The following is a 22125-nucleotide window of genomic DNA, read 5'->3' on the forward strand; positions in this document are numbered from 1 at the left end:
ACACCTTTTTTATAAGTTAATAAAAGAAGCCTAATCTTCGCAAGCTTTACTTCTTAAGGTTACCAAGCTGAAAGGGGGAACTTTTTTTTTGAAAGAATATAAATTATATCCCTATACTATCAGGGCTTAAAAGAGCGAGAGTTTGATTCATTTCATTCTCTGTATCAACATAAGCTGTATTTTGTCTATCTGCCAAAAGCGCGTCGTATCAACCACGCACGTAATCTTAGAGTCTATAAAAATAATATTCGATATGTTTTTATCAAATTTGTTGCAATCGCTTAGGCCAAGTAAACCAATCACGAGGTCTGATTTTAATGAAAAACCAATCCAAGATTTTCGCTGCCTCGACATGCTGACGAAGTAATAATCAGAGCCATGATGAGGAAAATGTGATTTTGATTTTATAAGTTGTCATGTTCACTCCAACGTTTGTAGGTCCTTTTTGTCTTAATAATTATTTTTTATATGCTTTTGCATGTTAAGATTAATATATTGTCACATTTCTAGCCATCTACGAATTTTAAACACACCAATTTTAAGATTTAAGCTACAAACGAAGATTTCGAGGAAGCATTTTTTAGCCTCCGGCTAAAAGTGAAATTAGTCGAATACAAATGCAATTTTTAAATTATCAGAGTAAAGTTGTTGGGTGATTATTGGAGAGTGTAATGACGGTCTGTTTTTTGTGCTCTTATTTAAACCCAAGTTGCGATTTTTTTTTTTTGAAAAGGGTATTACGTCTATACGGATGTGCGATACGGTATAAGAGATAAGAGCGCTCAGCTCGGTGTCACACTTAATTACTACAATGTTTACGACATATTGCATAACTGTACTAAAGCGCTTCGCGTCAATGTGTGGCACAGTTTATGGCTCTTATTAAGCCATTATTTGTGGTTTTACTTGTGGTTTAACCTGACGTTTAGGCGGTAAAGATGAGTCCAGTCTATGATGATAGCCGTTGTCTCTCTGTATACAAGAACCGGGTTGTGATAAACCATTAACGAAATCCTTAAGCTAAAAATAACAAGACGATACATTTTTATCAACTTCTCTCCTGCGTATTTTTATCGCCTTTGCTTTTACTATTCGCGCGTAGTAAACTGATCACGATTATCAATTTTTATGAACAACCAATCCAAATATTTTGCAATCGCGACATTTTAACGAAGGCACGTGCAACGAACAGAGCTCCTAGATGTTGTAAGCCATGTGCAAATCTTAAAAAATCTAATTTAAGATTTCAACTACAAATGTGCATCATCGTGACATAATCGAGTTAGTCGAACAGTTTTTAGTTACCTAAATGTTTTTGTTTAATTTGATATAAATGCAGTTTATCCTTTAATACTTTCTTTTTTCTTTTTGGTGTTCTCTTCAACTTCTATTTTAACTAAAAGTGAAAGTAGTATAGACAGATTTGTGATTGTGTTTTTAACAAACGTAGCTAGTTTAGCTGCAACTTTTGCGTGTCAATACAATAACAGTACTGATAACCTGTTTAATGCTAGGTAATGCAACATATTTTTGCTCCCAATTAAGGTGAGCTAAGGAACTTTATTTTGGGAGATAGAAAATGTTGCTACAATATTTGCTATGACATGATATCGGTAGGCTGTGGTGTTTTTAATTAAACCGACCTTGCAGAAAGGTTAGTTTTTGAAGAAATCTTTTACAAAGAATTGTTCTGCAAAATGTAGAATCTCAGTGACTGTTTTAGCCAATTACATAAAAAACGAAAGGCGAAAGTTCATGCTTTTATTTAAATCAAATTTGAAAGAAATTTTTACATGCCTAACTGAGCGCGCCACTGTAAGCACCGCACACAGATGTAATTTATGGTTTGACTGTACTAAGCCGTCATATCTCTGTGTCACTCACCATTAATTTTTGAACTTATCACGGAACTTATAAGCACAACCTGTAACCTGTGTTTTTATTTTTACTGGAGTTACGAAAAAGTTTTTCATAAGGCTCGCTGTCTGTCTGCGATTTTATGATAGTTTAAGAAGGGACGAGTGAATTCTCCTGCATTTTACAGTGCGCCTACAAATAGTCTACAAGAAAAGACACATCCAAAGTTCATGTTTATTCAAATAATTTGTTTCGAGAAAGAAAATGAATACACAACATTGTAAAGATGTCTCGATTTTAATAAAGGGCTTACATGGAAATGTCACACTTAATTTAATCAAAGGAAACTTCTACCGAAGTGATAAAAATGAAAACTGCCCCAGAATCCCATTATGAGCCAAAGTGACTCAAACCTATTCAAGTTCACTTCGAATCTCATTAAGTACTTTTTAAAAAAATAAAACGCGCTCAAAATAATGTTGTAAAAACAAAACAAAAATTATCTGAATTTTTTTCTAGAAGTAACAAGAAGATGAATAGGACCTATCTAGAATCTAGAAGATGTTGTCTGTGAAAGCTAAAGCCGTACGACGTCGCAAGGAAACGAAATATATACAAAACAGGCTGGATTTCGTTCAAAATGGCGGTGACAGTTATGGGGACAAAATTTGGACATAAAAAAATGGAAAAAATTTTACGCCGGGTTTTTTTCTGTTATAATTATACAATTTTCGAAGAATATTTTTAGCACAAAGTTTATCTGAAAATTCAACCATTGGTTTTCATTTGTTTTTTACGAACTGTGTTGCAAAGAAAGCGTTGAAGATGCTAATAAAAGAAAGAAGATAAAAAGTGAAGTATTGATTGAATGGAAAGCCAAAAGATTTTCATTATTTTCAACGTCTTTGATATTTCTCAACGACCACGAAAATACGCTGCCAAATAATGTAGGTGCCACGCTTCTAAAAAGTAAGTGTTTTTATTGCGATAAGTAAAAATAAAATGAATCAAATATTCCTGCCCCTGATAAAGTAGAGTTAGCACAGTCAATACTTTACTATTTTTAAAACTAGTTGACAAAAACGAAAAATCGGCATATGCTATTTCAGGGTAACTTTCCCAGTAGAGATAAATAAAACAAAAGATAGCTAATTTCCAACATCTTGCCCGATAATAAGTTGTAAAAATGAGGACTATTTTCTAAAGATTTATTGTGTAAAAACTAGGTTTTGTCAAAAAAAATAATCTATTTGTTTTACTTTGTAGACCGGTTCTTTGTAAATATTACTTGTGTACATCTTTAGCTACCATTATTATTTTGCGATAGGGATTTAAAAGTCATACTGTGTTAATTAAAGCCCTTCGGAAAGGCTTTTCGCCAATAAAAGCTACGGATTGCTTGCATTTACAAAAATATCTAAAAGGTATGAAAAAGGATGAATAAGAGCATTATGAATCTTCTCTAACCTCGTTAAGCACGTTAGAGACATACACAATCCATTTGCTGATCCAACAAGATCGGATGTTACAGAGTTATTAACGAATACGTGGACAGTGACATATCCTCCTTCAAGTGCAAGGCGTGTCAGTAATGAAAAAATGATTACATATGTCCAAAACAGCCTTCTAAAATAAAGGTGAGATTGATTCTGTTTGAGCAGATGATTTTTAATTAGCTTCGGTAAAACAAAAAAGATTAAGATATAGCTTGTTGTCATATTGACTTATCGGTGCACAGGTGGGTAGAAAAATATCGAATTAAAAATTGCCCTTTCTAAAGATTGTAAATTGATTCTTTCTGCTTAGTATGCAAGTATGGCGATTGTTTAGTTCGGCGGTTGCTGCAATTTTACGGCTTTCGAATTTAGATAAGAGCTTTCAATAGGATCGTTATAGAGAACTATTATCAACTATTTATTATAACAAAAAAATTTCTTACTTGTTTTGGATTACTGTAATTGATACATTGATTGGAAAACAAAACACCATTAGGACGGAACATGAGAAGAAGACCTTAGGAAGTACATTAAAAATTAAATTTGCCAATGCAAAAAAATTGTTATAATTTTCTGTTGTTTTTATAGAAATAAAAAGTATTTTGTATACATTAGAATGAAATTAATATGTGCGTTATTTCTATAACTTCACGGTTATTGGGTTATGTTGTGCTTGCCGGTTCTTACTGAAAATTGAAGGATTGGAACTCTAAAAGATTAGATTGTTATGAAAAGCGCTTCACATGTTTGAGAAAGAGATTAAGTCGGGCTACCCAACGGTGCAGAACACGAACCATTTAGGTTTTCTCCTTATCCACCTTAATGGCAAATAATATATGGGAAGCAAATTATTTGTTGGCCATAAAAGGGTTTTTTTAAAACCAAGCGCTCATTTTAAGGGTTAAAACCCTTAAAGCCTTTACGTAGTAAACTATTGGGAAATTTGTGATTATCACAGATAATGACTTCAACATTAAAATACAAGGATTGCACACTGTTATCTGGAACACATTGTAAATTTGACATAGATATTAATAATAAAGTATAATTGGAGGTTACATCATCAACATCACCAGTTTATTTTTCATCTTGGGATAATTCATTGCAGAAAGTGATTGGTAAAGAAGACTGTTGAACTAATACAGTTGGAAATTGAATTTCATAATATACTTTAAAATTGCATTTATTTATTCATCTTGTCATTTGACATAACTTACCTTTTTGGAGCCATATTTGCTTGTTAACTAAAAAGGAGAGATAACGGCGTTATAAATAATTTAGTCAGCTATCATTCTCCGACTAATTACACTATTCATAAATTGGTTATAATTCCTTTTTTCATAAAATTCACTTCTTTTCTTCTTTGGCAATGAATACCTTTTATTTTTTCAACGACTATTATTTTTGTTGGGATAACATTCAGGTATATATGTTTCATCTATTTAAAAAGTAACTTGGCAATAATATGGATCATTTTCTATATATGTAGCAATAATCTTTTTTACTTTTTTCGGATATATATAGGCGCTGGGACTGCCCTACAGAGAATTTTGTTCAGACGCAAAATTATTTTTTGTTCTCTATAAATGTTTATATGGTTGCGGCGCATGTTGTCATTTCACTTAAAACTTTTTTGTGAACACAACTAACTAGAAATCTACCTATTTTGTCTGAAAAGGTTATAGTCCATATCCAGACTGTGCATTGCTGTTATGAAAAATTCATAAAAACGCATAAGCTATTTCATTGCAGTGTGTAATTTTGTTTCGGAGAAAATCTCATTATAATACTAAGACAGAACTGCCTTAGCTTCCCTTTAAAAAAATGCTATATGTCATCGCTAGCGCATAATGCACGTTTAGTTGTAATAAAGTCGTAGAGTTAGAGATGTGATGAAAAAAATGTCTTTTCAGTTACTGTTTGTTGCATATTAAGACAGTAACTATTACAAACTGTCTCAAACTTATTGCAAAATGCGTGGGTATTACAAATAGCGACAGCACACTACTTAGGTGGACTACTACGAAAGTCAAGTAAAGCAAATAGTTATGTGCAAAATAAACTAAATCAGTATCTCACTTTTGCTATCAGTGGTACTTGTATGGGTATCATGAGGCATGACACTATGAGCAGAGATAATCCCATCTCCTGTGTATTGAATCCATAACCACCTAAATTTGAAAAACAGAAAGAACATGCGAATTAATTAATTGTGTTTATTTTGAGGTATTAATTGTTCATTTGTCATCTAAAAATTTACTATTTAGAGAAGTAAACCATGCAGGTTAAATATTTTATACAATGAAATGTCGATTTTGGGGGGAATAAGAAAGTGTTTTGAACCTTATTTGTCGTTACCAGACTTCAGTGAAAATATTCCAGACATGATTACGCTAGATGTACTTGCTACGTAGAAATAACTTTGTGCCCAAATTGCCACACCGAGAGAAAAGTTCCAAGTAAATGAACAAACACACAAACAATATTGAATTTGCGGAAGTAGAAATGGTCAAATTCATGGTCAAATTCCAAAGCGTTTTTTAAAAAAAATTACTTTTAACTTGCCATCGTCTGTAAAAACTGTCTGTGTTTCCTGTGGCTTAAAAAAATAAATTTGAATTGAATTAATCAATTGGGTTTTTGCCAATGCGAAAATTAGAGATGTAAAAAGGATGTGTTGTAAACACCAATACCGAAAACGTACAGTGGCTGTAAAACCACATTTGGTTAACTGCTTTGTAAATTTTAATAAAAAAAAATTAGTAGATGTTTTAACGCTAAATTGGTATTTTTCTAAATATTTTTAACAGTACTCGGGCGAGATAAATATCTATAGCCCATGAAAAGAATTTACAGTAATTCGCTGGGTAGAAAAACTTCACCGGAACTGTGGCTATTAATTAATTTAGTCGCCAATCATTTTTAGTTCACCGGAATTCAAATATACTCTCTCATATGTCCGTGGCACGACTTTTTTCCTCGCGCATTATTTTAAACAAGCAGCGAGTAAAATAGGAGAAAGCATTTATAGGTGTACAAAATTTGACAAAAACGAAAATAAAACAAAAACAGCTAAGCTAAAATTTAGTTACTTAAGCTTGTTTTCCATCAGGCGTTAATTCGCGTTAAGCAGGTGCGCTAATTGAAGTTAATTTTTTTAACGCCTAATGGAAACGTCGAAGACTAATTAGCGCACCTGTTGTAACTCGAATAAGCGCGCGGACTAAATATCAAATCTCTTGATTTTTTTTACAGCGGCGAACAAAAAAAGCTTATAATTAAAAGGTTTTGTATTAACTCTTCAAGAAGACGGTAATATTCTCCACACTGCCCTCGTTTTTACAAGAAATATACTGTCCTAAAATCTTTTTTTTGTTTTTCCTTCTTTTTTAACTCGCTCTATAAAAATCCATAATAAATTGTCCTTCTCGATGTTTTTGGACGTATTTTATCAACGAAATAAATTAAATTAGCGTTACTTTCACTTGTAATGGAAACTTCCTCGCGCGAAATCTTACTATGAATAACTTTTAGCAAATGAAAGTCCAAAATTAGAGCAAAAAAATTAAAAGCGATTTAACGCCAGATGGAAACCAAGCTTAACTAATCGAAAAAATAGTATTAGATAATTCTGTACAATTGCAATGATAAAGAGTTAATTAAATTCACACAATTAAGTATCCCGTGTTGTCCACAACTTACTATATTTCTTTGTTGTCGCAGCTAGCACTGGATAGATTTCTTCATACGCCACAGCCAGCATGTAAAACATGGCTGCTAGTGTGCAACTCATAACACAAACTTTAAGACTAAATAAAAATAATTATCTGTGTAATAACATTAAAGCTTGGGGACAAGATTGAATTAACTTAGATTTATATTAGGAACTAATTGCGTTGCTTGTCTTTCAATAAATTTTACGAACCTTGGCAAAATATGTTGGGACAAATAATGTTTTTAATAGTTTTAATGTTTGTCTATTTTCAAATTATAGTACAAAGTACATACACAATAAAGCCCTGTCAAGCAAATGTTGGTCAAAATCAAGCACTTCTGTGTAACAACATTGACACAGAGGAAAGAGGATTTGATTTGCTGTTTCATTTCTTTGCTGAGATTGTTGCTTAAATTGGCTTTCTGTTAAATTTGAAATTTTGCCAAGAATTTAGATGAATGATATTGCCAACAATTCTGAAGTGGTCAGTTTTTAAAAATGTTTTCAATGAATGGTGCGTAAATTATTGGCCAAATTCTCGTAAGCCATAGTTTTATTGTCAGCCTAAATGTTGGTCACCAGTTAGTGTCAATGAATTATTCTGGCTTTGATATTTTTCGGGTTTTGAAATTATAAAATTATTAAGCTTTACTGATGTAAAATAAAAAACGTTTACGTAAATTTAATTTATGACCCTAAATTTTCGTCATATTAAATTTTTTGTCGCTCTTTGTTTGTTTGTCGGTCCAAATTTCTTCTCCTAACATTTCTCTCACTTAGGCCTAACTTTATTTCGCCCTATAAAGTAATACTTCATACCTCAGTAATCTACACGTTGTGGTATCAGACATCCATTGTTTAAATCGTTTCCACTGAGAGCTTTGTTTGTCTAGCCGTTTAGTAGCAACTTTAGGAGAATATATGATTTCGTTCATCTGTGTTGTTCCATAAGTTGTGAGATGTTGATACAAAGAATTTTTTTCCATTATATCGTCTGTATTTCTAAAAAAAATTCGCAATGTTATGGAAAATGTTTCTCGTTACACAACGATTTAGAAATTAGGTTATAAATAGTCTTTAGTCTGCGATATCTTAAGCCTCCAAATTCAAATTAAGTGTTTCGCAATTTGAATTTGAAAAAATTTCGAAATAAAATATTAATTCAAAATAACATTTGACGTACAGTGTTAGAGATATTTTTATTACTATATCAGTGACCATAGAAGCAGAATCCTCTACCAAGTGCTGTTTTTACTAAACTGCACTAAAATCTTTTTTTTACTTGGCTGTATTAAATTTGAACTAAAGGTCTTAACAAAAGGATTGGAAAACCTTTTTTCATCTATTTGCCAAGGTCACTATAATAAATGCTTAATATTATCACCAACAAAATTCAAAATGGATAAAGTATAATTTTTGTAATTTTACAAAACAAGTTTAAATGTGAAATGGAAAATACAATTCTTTTTTTATTAATTTCCTTAATTTTTTAACATTGTAAGGCATCATACAAAGAAGTTCGAGATTGGAATTTTTTGTTAAAACTTTTTTGTTTTGTTTTGTTTTTTCCGTCAGATATAAAATTACTACACAAAAATTCAACTCAAATATATCCAGTCCACTAACCGAGAATTCTTTCGAAATGCCAATATAAATATGCCAGTAGATATGAACAGTCCAATAGCCATCACAAGGTTCGGAAGTAATATGTTGTACCGGCCAAATAAAGAACCTATATAATATATATGAGAGTGATTGGTTCCTTCCAAATATGTTGTAATATGTTTACATCGGGAAAATTTCAAAAAACATAAAAACTAATAATAGAATAATAAAGTAGAAAAAATAGAAGAGTTCAGGAAGAGGTCAATTGATTTGAGGAACGGATATTTTTTAGATAAATATATGATACGCGATTTGTAAAGTGCAAACACAGGATCTTTTCAGTAATATAATCTGCTAATTTCTAATAACCTGCATCTTTATGTGACCCTTTTATTTTTTATTCTCTTTTTTTTTCATACAAAAAACCGGATTTGGTGTTTTAGTGTGAATTACATAGTTGTAGCGTGCAGACCTAAGCTATATACATTAAAAATCAACTATATTTTTAATTTATTCTCAAGACAGATGGTATCACTTTAAACTTTCGCAACGTCTCTAAAATGAAGTACGGTTTAGAGATTATTGATGCAAATTATAAAACAATATCAAGTTGAATCATTTTTGTATATTTTGTTTGCTGTGGAAATTTGCTTTTTGTTCGTTTGTTTTTTTTAGTTTATGGTACCATTTTATTAATGACTACGCAAATTAGGTAGCAATGCTCCATAAAAGGTTCTGTCAAAATAAGCCATGAAAAAATCTGGATTTATTCACACTAACCGGGCTCAAAAAGGTAAAACAAGATATTAAAAACAGAGTAACAATAGACTTACCCTTCTTGAAAACATTACCATATTTCCATGCAGGAAAAGATAAATAACCTTAAAAACAATAACGACAGCACAGAAATTTGGAGACGGTTTTGTGAAAAGGCAATTATATTTATTCCGATGTACATATTTCTACTAACCACCTAAAGCTAGCCCTATAACCAATCCTGTAGAAAAGGCCGACATGATTATTGTCATTCCAAGAGGCTAAAAACAAATCACAACATATTTATAAATATAAGAATGCTTTTCCTAGTACGTTTTATAGGAAACAGGAAAATTAACATTTAGGCATGTTTCATGCCACAGACAGACAGACAGACAGACAGACAGACAGACAGACAGACAGACAGACAGACAGACAGACAGACAGACAGACAGACAGACAGACAGACAGACAGACAGACAGACAGACAGACAGACAGACAGACAGACAGACAGACAGACAGACAGACAGACAGACAGACAGACAGACAGACAGACAGACAGACAGACAGACAGACAGACAGACAGACAGACAGACAGACAGACAGACAGACAGACAGACAGACAGACAGACAGACAGACAGACAGACAGACAGACAGACAGACAGACAGACAGACAGACAGACAGACAGACAGACAGACAGACAGACAGACAGACAGACAGACAGACAGACAGACAGACAGACAGACAGACAGACAGACAGACAGACAGACAGACAGACAGACAGACAGACAGACAGACAGACAGACAGACAGACAGACAGACAGACAGACAGACAGACAGACAGACAGACAGACAGACAGACAGACAGACAGACAGACAGACAGACAGACAGACAGACAGACAGACAGACAGACAGACAGACAGACAGACAGACAGACAGACAGACAGACAGACAGACAGACAGACAGACAGACAGACAGACAGACAGACAGACAGACAGACAGACAGACAGACAGACAGACAGACAGACAGACAGACAGACAGACAGACAGACAGACAGACAGACAGACAGACAGACAGACAGACAGACAGACAGACAGACAGACAGACAGACAGACAGGTAAAATGTTGCAATTGTACCAGGTTAGTTTTGTCACAAATATCGGCCAAGATTGCTTTGTCCACCACAACCATTCCTAGGATTAAGTGTTAAAATGTCAATAAACTTAGATCGACAATGTCCTAATTGCTATCCGCCGTTCTTAACAACTTTCTAAAAATATTGTCATTAAGGACGCTTATAGAAGTAATCGCGGATATGTAATCATTCTGAAATAAGATGTATCAATTTCAACTTTCTCAAGTGTTATGAATAACATCTATATTTTACCAGTGCAACAACCACAGATAAATCTTGTCATAACAGCCCATGTAAAATTATTTGTGAAACCAAATAAAATAGTAGACAAAGCTGTTGCGAATGACGATAGTATGAAGACATGTCCTTTGGGAAATCGATCAGCCATATATCCCCAAAACAAACTAAAAGATAAGGAATATACATCGTTCAAACTCTTAAGGTTTAAGTAATCTTGAACACATATGCATGAAAATCGCCTTCAAGGAATTAAAAATTCCCAAAGAAAATTTGAACAGGTAAATGACAGGCGCACAACAGGTGAATAACTGGTAAATAACAGGTGAGCAACAGATGAATTACAGGTGGCCAACAGATGAATTACAGGTGGATTCGTCAAATTAAATGGTAATCTCTTTTGTGACACTTTAAGACAGGGATTAATAGGGTTTAATAAGTTACACAAATATTAAAGATGAAAATGTGCTTTCAAGTAAGAAAAGTTATAACAATCCTGACGATAAACGTTTTAAACATTTTTATATCGTGAACTACAAATTTTGAAAACTACGAAATAAATTATTATTACCTGGAAAACATGCGAGCAACATAATAGCTTGATACAATATATCCAACCTTTCGTCCTGAAATGTTTTGAAAGATATACGGTAGATTTGTTATAGGTTTTATACAGTAAGTTCGTGTGTGTACAAAGAATTAAGAAGGCTTCGAGTTGTGATCAGAACACAATTGTAATAACAATGAAATATATCTTTTGATATCATAATAATTTCTTGGAATATGTTTAAAATGTGGTTATAGGTATGATTTTTTTTAATAGGTATAATTTTAACATCCATCATGTGCATAACCTGACTATATTTTTTCCACACTACTGTTGATGATCTGGTTTCGAATGGCTTTTTTTGTGTGACAGTAGGTCTAGTATAGAGTTATTGTAGCCAAAATGTTAAACGATAATGATGTTATAACAAATTTCAGGTATATTGAACAGATAATAAATAGGGTGAAATAGAATATTGAAAATTATTCAGTTGTGCTTGTGATATTTGACAAAGAGGACCTAGATGGTTCGTATTAAGTCACGTTAGGCAGTCCATTTCGTCCCCTTTCTAAAAGATGCGGAGCACTTTTCATATTAGCTGCCTATTAGGGGTTACAGTGGTCGAACTGCGGGAGATTTCTGCCCAACTTTCTACCGTATATCTACTTGTCTAAGGCTAAGCATTCCATACTGGTTTAATTGTTGTAATGCAAAAAAAATTTTAACTGCTTACTGTGACAATTATCCTACCTGTTTCTATTTCTGATACTCCAAAGGACTAAAGAAAAAAGAAATAAACGTTAGTTAATTAATATTAAGACTCTTGCAAATTTAAGGTTTGGTATAGAACACCTAGGCTTCATAGAAAATTAATGCTCCCTTAATTTATACGTTTTTATATATTTTGATTCTTTATTTTATAGAAGTCAAGATTAGTGTACGAATTAATGTATCAATGAAGTGCTTTTAAAAAAGGATAATAAATTTGCTAATGCTTAATCACAAAAGCTTTTGTGACAACTCTTGATGGATTTTTAGAACTTTAAGACCTTTCCCAATTTTAAAAGCGGTAGCACTTTTACTTAACTGTCCTCACGATAATAAACAAACGGATAGCCGAAAGGACGCCAAATAAGGAATAAAATATAATAACCTTTTTTAACAACTATAACGTAATCGTGTTATTTAGGTTAAATATCATCTAATAAGAAAAAAGAAAGACAAAGAAAGTTTATCCTTAGGCATAAAAAATTAAAAAAGCATTTACCTCCTTCCTTTGATTTTATGATACATACCTTCACTAGTTGTGGTAGGAAAGCATATTGAGAAGATATGGTCATCGCATCAAATACCTTAAAACAAAGTAAACAAAACCGTCACGAACATCATAATAAGAATTGAAAACAAACCTGTTTTTTTAGCTATTCTACGAGGTGAAAACAGTTTATTGTTATAGAGAACACGTTGTTTCTTAAAACTTAGTTTAACGTTTCTAGATTTAGTTGTCCTGGTGAAGGGTCTACCAAACGAGCTGCTGATTTTTGAGTTTAGTAACTTACACGAAATTCAAGCTTATGGTGGGGAAAAGTTAAACTGAGGGGACATGGGGGACATTTTCATGCGCGTGCTATGCTAAATTGCTACATTGCACGCGCATGAAAAAAATTTTTATGTCCCATATCTACTTTTTACTGCAATGCAGCAAAAAATGTTGCATGGAGCAATAATTTTGGTCCACAACGTCAGAGGAAAAATAGATCTAAATGGATTATGTGCCTATGCTCCAGGGACAAGATTTGATAAACGTTGCATAGCATATGATGCTCGTGTCTCCACCTTCTGCAACATGTCCTGGGACAAAATCATTGTTGTACATTTGAGACTCGCGTCCCCATATCATGCAACAAATATGTTGCAAAACCATTTTTGACTTAGCTAGCCATTTTTTTCTAAATTCTGCACAAAAACATACCGAATTATCTATCTCTGTAATAATAGCCGTCGTCTGTCTGTCTCTGCGCGCAACAAAAAAATCTTTTTAGAGACATTTATTACTATCAATTAATATATGTATATTTTTACAAGTACAGTTTTTTTGGTTTTTTTAATCAAAACAACTGTTATGTACTTTATTTTGCAGACTGTAGCTTAGAAATGAATGTGCGAGGCGCAGCATCAGTGACGGAGATCTTACTTAAGCCGTTTCGTAGCCCATTGATATCGTTCCAAAAATTGTTCAGAAGGGAGAGTTTAATGTTTTATTACATTAGGCCAGTTCGTTACACAATGATGATATATATTACACTGCCAATCAGTTGTATCTCTGAGAGTGTGTACTGAAATAGTGTTTTAAGTCTCAAGTGACTAAAATATGCCAGGGGACTGTCATACCTACCCAACGTAAAACTTAAGCGGCGTGAGATTTTAGCCAAAGTAAGGAGTTACGCTACAGGTAATATCAAAGACATGCCGAAGTAAATTATACGCCAAAGGGAATTTCACTTCTTCTATGCAGAAGAAAATCCATTCCACGCCGATGTAGCTTTTACCCTGGATACGTGTAACCGAACCTTACCCTTAGTGATGCAAGGACAGCTAATAACTAAAAGTTAAACTCCGTGCAATTTTCGATGATAAAGCACTAAAACAGAACCAAGAAATAGATGCCGGAATTTGTTTGCATTTATTACTAGCGGGATCGATGGTAAACAAATAAGCATAAAGCTGCTTTTAAAAGTGGTTCATCACTTTTTTATCATCCTTTTTACCATTACAGAACGAATATTTCAAAAGCAACTTTTCTATCATTTTTCCTTCGAGAAATTTTGTTTTCAGTACTTTTACAATACTTCTGACTTCAAATCACAATAGTTTTCTTATGTGTTTGTTGCTGCGCCTGTGTCTACACGCATTTTCTGGTTCGCAAACGCAAAAATATCAAAAATTATGCTTGCGTTTGCGTCACAAGTTTTAACTAGCCTTTAGTAAGAATCAGATTAATGCAAAAAACACAAAAAAAAAGAAACAATAGTGTAGGCCATTGTAAAGAGCATTTATACCAAACTGAATAAAACTTTAACAGAAGAGCATATACACAACTAGCTAGTTAGCTAGGAGGAGAGGTTTATGTTTCTAGGTAAAGTCTTTAATTTAACTTGTTTAAGTTTATACATGGCTAAAAGTGTCCATGGCTAAAAGTGTGAAAAGTTCTGCAAATAAATTGGCTGCGCGGTTGTTTTAGCTGGACAAGTAACGACAGGTTGTTCCCTATGTTTTTATTTAAACTGAAGTCGCAATGAAGTTTTTTTGGAAAAGGGCATTACGCCAATACGCCTGTTAAACTCTGTTTAACTGTCCTAAGCGCTTAGTCCAGCCCACAGACTGTTTCTTTTTGGAAAAGGCTGTTATGCCTAAGTGCATGTGCAATTTGGTTTATCTCTACTAAGGGGTCAACCAATGTGACACTAATGACAATGTGACAATGCGACACTAAAACTTTTTCGGTAATCACACCTGTACGAATGTGCAACTCTGTTTACCTGTACTAACCCCCCAGCCCTGTGTTAGCAATGTACTGTTTCTTGTGTTTTTACTTAAACAGAGTCTGGAAGAAAGTTTTTTTTAAAAGGGTATTATCTCTACACGCCTGTGCAACATGGTTTAGCTGTAGTAAGCGCTTAGCCCAGTGTCACGATTAATTTTTTAACTTTCACAAAATCTTATTCCGCAAAATAAAATAATATTGACCAATTGTTTTTTGCTATGACAGGGTAACAACGGTTTGTAAACTCTATTTTTATTTCAGCTATCGTTGCGGGAAAGTTATTTTTTGAAAAATATGTTACAGTCGCAATACTATAATTGTGTATGCGCTTCACTTGATTTATGACATACTGTATACCAGTGCTAAAACTCTTCACCTGATCGTGCGGCACAGTTTACGGCTCTTCTTATGCGCTCCACCGGTGTTCCATGCCGGGTCACACCTTGACTTGTGGCTAACCCCGGGTTTTCCAGCTAGCTATTATACCCGTATACGTCTGTATGTCTGTCCGTCTGTCACGCAAAATGGTAGCCTAGCTGCGCATCGCTGTTTCCCTCTTACCACGCCTCCACAATGCTAAAACAACCATAGTATTTGCTTTTTTTGTACGAAGGGTAGTAGTAACCTTCTTATAAATCTTTTTAAAGTGACGTCCTTTTTACCACGATCTTCGCCACTACAGAAAATCCATACTTTCGACCTAGCCACCTTAACCAATATTCCTGACCATTAACCCGGACTATTAATCCGGAGTAAGGGCCTTTTTATATGAGAATCGGGAAACTCGCCCATTGAGTTTCCCGGTAGAGCGGGCTAATATCAACTCGGGTTTATATGTAAATTTGTCATTTCCCCTCCCGGGTTTATATGAAGAAAAATTAGCGGGAAACTAAAAGTGGCGGGGTGAGTATGTAAGCAAATATGGCTTCCAACAATAGAAAAAAGAAGATAGCAATACTGTTGATGCTTGAAACAACTGTGTTTTCACTATTAATTATTTCTCAAATTTTTTGAAAATTACTATCATTTCTGACCAATTTAAATATTATTCATTAACATCTCCCACACGCTTGAAACAGGATTAAAAGTTATTCTTAGATCATTCTCAATTGTAATTTTAGTGAAACCTGGTGTTTTCAGCATATTTCATGGTTTTGTTGTCTTTAATTACAAATACACTATGATACAAAAACAAATATGTCCATTGATATGCATTAATAGTGATAATTATTTGCTCCTCCAAGTAAATTATTTAAACCGTTGCAATAAGGTTTCTTTAAAAAATGGTATTACGCCTATTACTCTGTGTGACACGGTTTAGCTGTAATAAACGCTCAACCTGGTGTTAACAATGGGCTGTTTTGTGTCTTTTTATATAAATTAAATGTTGTGATATGTTGTTTTTTTTGAAAAAGACTATTGCGTCTATACGCATGTGTGACACAGTTTAACTGTACTAAGCTCAGTCTGGTGTAATGTTTAGTTTGTTAATGTTTACTGAAACTTATTCTGCAAAATTAATAATATGCAATTAATTCTTTGCTGTACAACGTGTTGTAAGCTGTGCTAAAAGGGTATTAAGCATAAACGAATGTGTCACACGCTTTAACTGTACTAAGCGCTCAGTTCAGTGTCAATGATAGGCTGTTTTTTTCGGCAAAAGGTATTGTACCTACATGAATGTGCGACATTGTTTACCTATACTAAGCGCGCTGCCCAGGGTAACATTAATTTTTGAACTTTCATTGACATAATGCATACCTGTACTAGAGTGATCCACCTGAACATATCGCACAGTTTACGGTTCATAATAATTGCTCTACAGGTTTTTAATGCTGGGTAACACTTTGTAGGTAGATGATGCGAAAATATTTTGTTTGCATTGCGACAGGTAGAGTAGTATATTTTTGAATTTCCGAGCCCAAAGGCGTAGAAAATTCTTTAAAACCGTCGTTTTTTTCTTTCGGAGCATTTTTTGAGAAAAAATCGACCCTGGGATTTCACGTTCCTCCGTCACAGATGTAAACTTCGTACCCAAGCTCCTTAACTACCTGGAAGTCTCGTATTGACGTTTCAGGCCAAAATTGGTATTTGTTTTCGACAAAATTTGGCACAGTTAACAAAAAAAGTATACTGAACATAATGGTGACATAATAATTTTTTATTTTTTCACCTAAATGTCATTTTAGGCCAAAATTTATCCAAAAATTAAAACTGCTTTATTTTCGACAAAAATTGACACAGTTAATAAAAAAGTATGCTGAAAATGATGGTCACATCAAAATTTTGATTTTTGTCAACTAATGCCGTTTAAGACCATAAACGTTTCAATCGCAAGACTTTCAACCATGAATGGTAGGCCGTATTTTTTGTTAGCAATTTCTTTTAAAATGTGAGTTTATTATGACACGTTTCGTTTTGTTTGCGTTTGTTGTAAGATATAATGTCACTGGTGTGCTTTAACTTCAGAGGTTCATGCACCAAACCCCTTCGAATGTTTGGCACAATAACACAACGAATTAGCAGGTTTTCATCAAATATTTTGGTAGCGCACGGAAATTCTTAGAGCCCCCAGGGCTTCTTATTTTATTTGACTTGAAACAGTAAACTATTTTTGCTGATCATAAGTTGAGGTTTCGCGGGAACTTAGTGTCTAGGAGTAATGATGGTCGTACTGGACATATTGAGCAAAGTATATAGTATCACTTATACTATATGAGGATTCAAAGCAGTGTACGAAAACATGTCATTTACAACAAAGGAAAACACCAAAGTTTATATGCCGGTGTTTAATAATCGCCAATCAACTCAGTGTATAACGCAGGGTCTCTCAGCTAGTTTAATCTGTCTAATTCCAAGAATAAAACATACTGAATAAAATTAATTCTAATTTTGGAATTTTATCTAGGCCAAAACTTCTAACAGGTTACTTACTAGTAGCAGAAACAATGAAAACAATTTAGAAACTGGCAATGGCGTCACATTTGGTCCATACACCAAGTCTTGCAATAAATTCTTCATCTTGAATGACTTTTTTCAAAAACATAAACAGAAATTCTGAGTTCAGTTGTAAAAGAAGACCTTTACCAATTCAAGTGTCTGTGTAAAACATGTGCTTTAACAACTAGAAATAATCACTTTTAACAGCATACAACTTACGAGACGCCAACTTAAGATTTACCATAAGCCTCAGTGCCCCAACATGCAGAGATATGTATATATTATCAAGAACAACGAAATGTGTTTTGTCAGCAAGGCAGTCGCACGTAAAAAGGTTTGCACCACTGACGTCAATATGTTTCGGAAACTTTAAGGTAGTATCAAAAAATTGAGTAAATTACATTGTTGGGGGTAAAGAAATCTTTATTGTATGAATCTTTTGATTGGTTTGATTGGATGAATGGCTTTTTTAGCGAAATCTACTTTGCATAAGGAACTAAACTGGCCTAATATGCCACTTAATGAAATAACAGACACCCATTGTTATTCATGCTGGACAAATTAGACTTCATTAAATGCAAACTTTCGATACCTTAAATGAATCAATGGTGATTGTAGTTTTTATCCACAACTACTTTGAATAAGGAACCAAGTTGTTAAGACTAAAACGAGCCTATACTTCTTGAGAACATAAACAGAACACAAAATCCAGTTCCCTTTGTTAGTTTCAAAACATCGCACTGAAAATGGAGGGTTATATCAGCCCTAATGTGTCGTTAAAAGACTAAAAAGGATAATACTACCTCCATTTGCATTGACATACCTATCTTGTCAGATATTCTTTGTTTGATGCTTCTAATGCGACCTGTAATATTAATGTGAGTATTGGACGATTTTTCGAAACGGAAATATCGAAACAATGGTTGCATAACTTGGATACAACTTAAACTTGGAACTAATTGCGAAAACCAGATTCGCGTATCTGGTTAGAATAGTGCGTAAATTGAACTGAATGGCAAGTGGGTACGCAAAGTATACCCGAATGTTCTGTATAGTATTGCATTTTCATTCGTTGTATTCACTTAAAAATTTAGATTATAATCAATTAAGTTAACCGCCCCTAAAGGAATATTTGAAGAACAAATTATGAACCATCTTATAGAATAACGGATATTAACAAATAAAAATCGGTGGAACAAAAAAGAGACTGTCTAGGATTTCTAGCTACCGACCTTCATGGTGAGTAAGTTTGACGTCATTAAAGTCTTTTATTAATAATTCAATTACTGTTAACTGGCTTGTTTACGTTCTTTCCATAAGGAACTAAAATTATAAAGGCTAAATTGAGTTAAAATGTCTCTGAATTAGACCGTCACGTATAAAATAACAGGAAGTTATCGCTATTCATGTTGGGCAAATTAAACTTCATTAAATGCAAACTTTCGAAACCTTAATTCAATTAATGGTAATTGTAGTCTTTACTTTAACTTTAACAAGAACACGTGTTACTTTAACAAGAACACGAAGTCCAATTTGTCATATGACCGTCATCTTGAAATGTTCGCTTTTAAAAGTATATTTACCTTTAACTTGCTATACGCAATATCAGCACAATTTCTGAATAATATTAATTTCTTTAGAAAATAAAGTAGGATTCACTTCAGTATCATGCAAAGTAGATTTAACTACAGTAAACAATAGTAAAAAACAAATTAGGCTACTAATTATTAAACGGTTGCTATAGAAGTAGGTACATTTGTATTTTGTACTTAAAGTTTCACCACATTAAAGCACATCTAACAATGAATTTAGCAACTTTCAAAAAGAATTATCGTTGAAGAAATCCATCGTTATATATAGGTTAAAACATACGTTACGGTTTTACCTAAGAGATCGGTTCAATGATACGTCCTTCATGTCGCAGATCTTCGTGCCCTAATAAGTAAATTTCTTAGGCGTAGTTTCAATGAGCAAAATTCTGTGTTTGTGTCGAATGACCACGTGATACTAGTCTCTTTAAAAATAGCCTTCATCTGTCTGTTTCTACTCTAAATGATACCCAGAGCTGCGAGACGCACGAAATGTGGTATAAAAAAACGAGCAAACCCATGGAATTATCCACGGACAACTTGTGTCCACTTAAATAGCTGTTTTCTGTCTATTCCCAAATTTATTTCGGAGCTTCAAAGAATAATTTTACATTGTGCTAGGCGGACATTATACACAAAAACCGATGCTAGAAATACGTACATCAGGCAAGGTCCAACAAACCCAGGGATTTTTCACAGTCTAACGATTAGTTTATATATATTATTGTTGATAGGCAAGATATTTCTTTTGTGTTATTCTTTATGACGCATCAACTTGTGCCCGTACTAACATAAAGAACGTCACAGACAAGTTTTTCTGCATCATGTTTGTCTCCTAACATTGGGGTTATCAAATCAGAAACAAGCCCCAGCTCCTTTTCCTCTAAAAATCCCCAATACAATTTTAACGGTCTATTGCTAGTTGGATTTAAAATGTCTGATAAGCCTTAGAGAAACAAAGTGCAATTTCTGGAATAGTTGTATCAGACATGTTATATATATATAACTATTAAGTAACAGGGTTGAGTGAGAAACACTAGGCCATCAAACCTAGGCCGAAAAGTCAGTGCATTGGCTGATAACCTGCCTAGGAGATAGACGACTTTGATTTCAAAATTATATGTATGCAGAGCACTTTAGCTTTAAGGACTATATTTTTTGGAAAGGCAAGCATCTTTGTAATAGCGTATTTAGACATGAAGCAATAGACCGAAACTGTGGTTTTTTATGCAAATAATAATTAAGGGTGATAACAATTGCCATGAATTAAACATGATTCTTAAAGAAAAGACTGCAAATACTGAAACTAAACCGTGTCTTTCTTAGAATGTGCGAAATCAACCGCCATTAGCAATAATCTGAAAAAGTACTGAACTTTGAAGAGGACTGGGGGAACAAAATCATTGTATATTCTAAAATTTTAAAATTCAATTTTTTGATTATTATTGTAACTGTAAATCATAGCTAACTTAACTTACATAAACTTTATTTCTCTATAAGAACAATTTTAAAAGAAAAATAATAATCCTGAAAATTGATGAACAATAAAAACAAAATAAGAACAACGGCAAGACTGAAAATTTATCTATTTTCTCTTTTTCTCTGAAAAAAACAGCTAGGAAAATATCTTTAAAGGTGACAACATTTTTATTTTTTTTTACATAATCAGTTAGGAAAGTTTATTTTCAGACTACATATTCTTATTTTTTTCTTTTATGACACATTGTCACGATTTTATAGCTATAAATCTTTCACCAAGAATATTCAGCCTCAACAATTCCTCTAAATTAAAATTCATGAATTATTAGCTTTAGTCTACGTGCCTGCAAAATTGTACAGAGGGAAATGACGTTAATAACATCAAAGATGGCGCATTATATCGATCTTCATTATGCTACACTGCACGAGCTTTAACTTTCGAAATAAAACAATTTGTTGCACTGTTAGGATTCTTATTGGCTTAAAACTCAATTTAGCCTCGTCCTCAGAAAAAAATCTGTCAAAACGAGGATTTAAGCTTTAGCCTGGATAAGTTTTAGGCGTCCAGGCTCTGGGCTGTCTCTATCTATCTATCTCTCTATCTCTCTCTCTATCTTCCCAGGCGATATTAAAGATTCCGCCTTCGCCGGCGGAAATCAACTAAATAAGTACACACTTTAAAAACTTGCATCACATTGCTCGTGGCTTAGTTTATCCCGCAGCGCGTCTACTACGTTGCGTTCGATAACTTTGCTACTAAAAAAATTAAATCTAAAGAAGGATTTTTAAAATGTAGGGAAAAACCCTCTTTTCAACATCGAACTGCTAACATTCAACTCGAGTCAAAAGAAAGTAGAAATGACACAAAAACTAGATTTAAGAAGTTGATGTCAAAGTTGACGTCAAATATCACAATATGAGGAAAAAATTGTTTTTCATCACATCCTGGGCTAAGAAGTTACTAACAACACGACAATGAGGAATTTGGGACTCTTCTTAGTGCTAAAGCACACCAACCATAAAGTATGCATAATCTTGCAATTGCTTTTACGTTTCAGTCCATTGATTGTGCAAAGGTTTGATAAAAGCAAGATTACTTTTCACAACTAACAGATTTTACCAGAAACATTCCGAAATACACTCTTTTATTGATTGATAGTATACGAATATCAAAGCTTAGTTTCCACATGTGTTCCCTGAACTCTGAAAAATTAAAATG

Source organism: Hydractinia symbiolongicarpus, chromosome 1 (genome assembly GCF_029227915.1).
Source record: "Hydractinia symbiolongicarpus strain clone_291-10 chromosome 1, HSymV2.1, whole genome shotgun sequence".
Lineage (NCBI taxonomy): Eukaryota > Metazoa > Cnidaria > Hydrozoa > Anthoathecata > Hydractiniidae > Hydractinia > Hydractinia symbiolongicarpus.